Source organism: Entelurus aequoreus, linkage group LG23 (genome assembly GCF_033978785.1).
Source record: "Entelurus aequoreus isolate RoL-2023_Sb linkage group LG23, RoL_Eaeq_v1.1, whole genome shotgun sequence".
NCBI classification, from domain to species: domain Eukaryota; kingdom Metazoa; phylum Chordata; class Actinopteri; order Syngnathiformes; family Syngnathidae; genus Entelurus; species Entelurus aequoreus.
Genome location: NC_084753.1, coordinates 882,743 through 889,268, shown reverse-complemented (window position 1 = coordinate 889,268; position 6,526 = coordinate 882,743).

Here is a 6,526-nt window from a genome sequence, read left to right as displayed (position 1 = left end):
TAATTAAATGTGATATCTTATATTTTCGACCTTTTTAATACATAACTAACTTTTTATGTCATGATTAAACATATTAAATCTCATAATTTCAAAGCTTTTACCTCATCATTTCAACATTTCTATCTTATGATTTTGACTTTTTATCTCTTATTTATAATTTTTTTTATTTCACAATTATGACTTTTTTATCTCAGAATTTAGACTTTTTATTTCATAATTTCAATTTTTTTTATCTCATAATTTTGATTTTATTCTCTCATAATATGGCCTTTTATTTAATAATGTAAAATTTAAACATATTTAATCTCATATTTTCGACCATTTTATTTAATAATATCTTTTTTTTTATCTCATAATGTCGATATTTTTCATCAAATAATTTCGCCATTTTCATCTCACAATTTGGACTTTTTATCTCATAATTATGGTTTTAACTTAAAATGTAGACTTTTTTAATGTAATAATTTAGACTTTTTATCTGAAAATTTCGAATTTTATCCCAGCAATATGACTTTTTAATCACACAATTATGACTTTTAATCTCATAAATTTTACTTTTTATTTCATAATCATGACTTTTTTATTTCACAATTATGACTTTTTTATTTCACAATTATGACTTTTATCTTTAGAATTTAGACTTTTTATTTCATAATTTCGATTTTTTATCTCAAAATTGATATTTTTTTCTCAAAATATTGCCTTTTACCTGATACTTTGAATTTTTTTAACGATTTTTTTCAATATCATAATTTAAATTTTATATTTTATATTTTCGACCTTTTTTAATTCATAACTGACTTTTTATGTCATAATTAAACATATTTAATCTCATAATTTCAAAACTTTTATCTCATCATTTCAACATTTTTATCTTATGATTTTGACTTTTTATCTCATAATTATATTTTTTTATTTCACAAATATTACTTTTTTATCACAGAATTTAGACTTTGTATTTCATAATTTCAATTTTTATCTCATAATTTTGATTTTCATCCTTCATAATATTGCCTTTTATCTAATAATTTGAAATTGTTTAACAATTTTTTTCAATATCATAATTAAATTTGATATCTTATATTTTCAACCTTTTTAATTCATAACTGACTTTTTATGTCATAATTAAACATATTCAATCCCATAATTTGAAAGCTTTCATCTCATCATTCAACATTTTTACATTCTGATTTGGACTTTTGATCTTTTAATTATATTTTTTGTATTTCCCAATGGTGACTTTTTTATCTCAGAATTTAGACTTTTTATTTCATAATTTAAATGCTTTATCTCATAATTTAGATTTTCTTCTCTCATAATATTGCCTTTTATCTAATAATGTAAAATGTTATCATATTTTATCTCATATTTTCCACCATTTTGTTTCATAATTAAATTTTTTTTTAATCTCATAATGTCGATATTTTTCATCAAATAATTTCAACATTTTTATCTCATAATTTTGACTTTTTATCTCACAATTATGGTTTTAACTTAAAAAGTAGACATTTTTATGTAATAATTTAGATTTTTTATCTGAAAATTCCGAATTGTATCTCAGCAATATGACTTTTTAATCACACAATTATGACTGCTAATCTCATAATTTCGACTCTTTATCTCATAATTATGACTTTTATTTCACAATTATGACTTTTTTAGCAAAGAATATAGACTTTTTATTTTATAATTTTGATTTTTTTATCTCATGATTTCGATTTTCTTCTCTCATAATATTGCCTTTTATCTAATAATTAAAAACATTTTAACAATTGTTTTCAATATCATAATTTTGATTTTATATCTTATATTTTCGACCTTTTTATTTCATAACTGACTTTTTATGTCATAATTAAACATATTTAATCTCATAATTTCGACTATTTTATCTCACAATGTCGATATTTTTCATCAAATAATTCAAACCTTTTTATCTCATAATTTCGAAATTTTTATCTCATAATGTTGATCTCATAATTATGGGTTTAACTTAAAATTTTGACTTTTCTTGTAATCATTTAGACTTTTTATCTGATAATTTCGAATTGTATCTCATAAATATGATTTTTCAATCAGACAATTATGAATTTTAATCTCATAATTTTGACTTTTTATCTCATAATTATGGTTTTAATTAAAAAAATTGACTTTTGTGTAATAATTTAGACTTTTTATCTGATGATTTCGAATTTTATCTGATAAATATGACTTTTTAATCACACAATTATGACTTTTAATCTAATAATTTTGACTTTTTATCTCCTAATTATGGTTTTAATTTAAAATGTTTACTTTTTTATGTAATAATTTAGACTTTTTATCTGATAATTTCTCATTTTATCTCATCAATTTGACTTTTTACTCACACAATTATGACTTTTAAACCCCGAATTTAGACTTTTTATTTCATAATTTTGATTTTTTTATCTCATAATTTTGTTGTTCTTCTCTCATAATATTGCCTTTTATCTCAATTAAAAACATTTTAACAAATGTTTTCAATATCAAAATTTTGATTTTATAGCTTATATTTTCGACCTTTTTATTTCATAACTGACTTTTTATGTCACAATTAAACATATTTAATCTCATAATTTCGACTATTTCAGCTCATGATGTCGATATTTTTCATCAAATAATTTCAAACTTTTTATCTCATGATTTTTAATTTTTATCTCATAATTTCGAGATTTTTATCTCATAATGTTGATATCATAATTATGGTTTTAACTTAAAATTTTGACTTTTCATGTAATAATTTAGACGTTTTATCTGATAATTTCGAATGGTATCTCATAAATATGACTTTTTAATCAGACAATTATGAATTTTAATCTCATAATTTTGACTTTTTATCTCATAATTATGGTTTTAACTTAAAATTTAGACTTTTTTATGTAATAATTTTGACTTTTTATCTGATATTTTCGAAATTTATCTCATCAATATGACTTTTTAATCACACAATTATGACTTTTAATCTCAGAATTTTGACTTTTTATTTCATAATTTTGATTTTTTATCTCATAGTTTCGCTTTTCTTCTCTCATAATATTGCCTTTTATCTAATCATTTCAAACTTTTACTTGTGTGTAATATCATGTGCGATACACACAGTCCTGCAGCGTGTTTACCGGTGTGTGATATCATGTGTGATACAAGCAGTCCTGCAGCGTGTTTACTTGTGTGTGATATTATGTGCGATACAAACAGTCCTAAAGCGTGTTTACTAGTGCGTGATATCATGTGCGATACAAGCAGTCCTGCAGCGTATGTACTTGTCTGTGATAATGTCTGCGATACAAGCAGTCCTGCAGCGTGTTCGTTTGTGTGTGATATCATGTGCGACACAAGCAGTCCTATAATAGCTGACAAATGTGCTGTTTTATGCTGCAATATAGTTCAATGATTATTACGTTCGTCCAGCTTGTGTGCCACTGTGTGCTTAGCTGTTGTGTAGCCGCTAGCTCCTAATAGCCTATAGCCTGGCATATTTACCTTTTGCAAAATGACTTTAGTAAAATAGGAGAAATTATTGTCTATTGGAAAACATTTAGATGTTAACTGGCTGTCCAGCTTTGCACAAGTAAACACTCTGCAGGACTGCTTGTATCGCACATGATATCACACACAAATGAATACACTGCAGGACTGCTTGTACCGCACATGATATCACACACAAGTAAACACTTTGCAGGACTGCTTGTATCGCACATTATATCACACACAAGTAAACGCTTTGCAGGACTGTTTGTATTGCACATGATATCACACACAAGTAAATACTTTGCAGGACTGCTTGTATTGCACATGATATCACACACACGTAAACACTTTGCAGGACTGCTTGTATCGCACATGATATCACACACAAGTAAATACGCTGCAGGACTGCGTGTATCGCACATGATATCACACACAAGTAAACACGCTGCAGGACTGCTTGTATCGCACATGATATCACACACAAGTAAACATGCTGCAGGACTGGTTGTATCGCACATGTTATCACACACAACTAAACCAAATGCAGGACTGCTTGTATCGCACATGATATCACACACAAGTAATTACGCTGCAGGACTGCTTGTATCACACATGATATCACACACAAGTAAACACGCTGCATGACTGCTTGTATCGCACATGATATCACACACAAGTAAACACAATGCAGGACTGCTTGTACCGCACATGATATCACACACCGGTAAACACGATGCAGGACGGCTTGTATCGCACATGATATCACACACAATTAAATACGCTACAGGACTGCTTGTATCGCACATGATATCACACACAAGTAAACACGCTGCAGGACTCCTTGTATCGCACATGATATCACACACAAGTAAACACGCTGCAGGACTGGTTGTATCGCACATGATATCACACACAAGTAAACCCAATGTAGGACTGCTTGTACCGCACATGATATCACACACCGGTAAACACTATGCAGGACTGCTTGTATCGCACATGATATCACACACAAGTAAACACGCTGCAGGACTGCTTGTATCGCACATGATATCACACACAAGTAAACATGCTGCAGGACTGGTTGTATCGCACATGCTATCACACACAACTAAACCGAATGCAGGACTGCTTGTATCGCACATGATATCACACACAAGTAAACACGCTGCAGGACTGCTTGTATCGCACATGATATCACACACAAGTAAACACGCTGCAGGACTGGTTGTATCGCACATGCTATCACACACAACTAAACCGAATGCAGGACTGCTTGTATAGCACATGATATCACACACAAGTAATTACGCTGCAGGACTGCTTGTATCACACATGATATCACACACAAGTAAACACGCTTCATGACTGCTTGTATCGCACATGATATCACACACAAGTAAACACAATGCAGTACTGCTTGTACCGCACATGATATCACACACCGGTAAACACGATGCAGGACGGCTTGTATCGCACATGATATCACACACAATTAAATACGCTGCAGGACTGCTTGTATCGCACATGATATCACACACAAGTAAACACGCTGCAGGACTCCTTGTACCGCACATGATATCACACACAAGTAAACACGCTGCAGGACTGGTTGTATCGCACATGATATCACACACAAGTAAACACAGTGTAGGACTGCTTGTACCGCACATGATATCACACACCGGTAAACACTATGCAGGACGGCTTGTATCGCACATGCTATCACACACGACAACATCACACATTTTGCGTGCTAGCATTAGCATGCTAAAATGTAATCAATTGTTATTCGTATGACCCTAAAAAATCACGTATTCTGATACTTGGCGCTATCTTGGAAGTATGTTAACTTGTTTTATGTTGGCATGCTAATAATAACATGCTAAAATTGTATGCTAGCATTTTAGCTCATTTTAATTGGTTCAACCTAAAAATCACCTTCTTAAAAGTATGTTGACATTTCATGTTAGCATTTTAGCTCATTTTGAATATTTAAACCTAAAATTCATGGATTGTGATACTTGTCTCTAACTTGCAAGTATGGTAACTGTTCCCATTACAACAAGCTAACATTAGCATGATAACATTTTTGATAATTGTATTCCTATATACCTTAGAAATTACGGATTTTGATATTTAGCACCATTTAGATGCCAGCTTTTTATATGCTATCATGCTACTCTAGCATGCTAATGTTTTATGCTAGCATTTTTGCTAATTTGGTTCGTAAAAAAACTAAAAATCATGGATTTTTATACTTGGTGCCAGTCTTAGAAGTACACATCATTTTCCTAAGTCGCCATGCTAACATTAGCATGCTAACATTTTATGCAAGCATTTTAGCTCATTTTAATTGTTTAAAACAAAAAATTTTAGGCACCATCTTAGAAATACCTTAGCTTTTCCTATGTTGGCGCGCTAACATTTCACGCTAGCATTTTAGCTATTATTTAAAGCTAAAAATCTCAAATTTTAAGACTTAGTATGTTAACCATTACAACGTGCTAAAATTAGCATGCTAACATTTTTGATAGCTGTATTCCTACATACCCCCCAAAAAAACATGGATTTTGATACTTGGCACCATCTTAAGAGTAAACTAAATGTTCCTAAATCGTTCATGTGCTAGCATGCTAACGTTTCAGGCTAGCATTCTAGCTTATTTTGATCATTTAAACCTAAAATTCATGGATTCCGAGACTTTTCTCCAGTTTGCTAGTATGCTAACTCTCTAGTTCTCCTAACTTCTCTTATGTTGTCATAAAAAACTTAACATTTTAACATGTTATGCTAGCATTTTAGCAAATTTTATTTGTTTAAACCAAAAAAATCATGGCTTTTGTTACCTGCCGTCATCTTAGAACTATGCTAACTTCTCCTATGTCAGCATGCTAACGTTTCATGCTAGCATTTTAGCTTATTTTGATCATTTAAACCGAAAATTCATGGATTCCGAGACTTGTCTCCAGTTTGCTAGTATGCTAACTCTCTAGTTCTCCTAACTTCTCCTATGTTATCGTAAGAAACTCAGCGTGTTAAC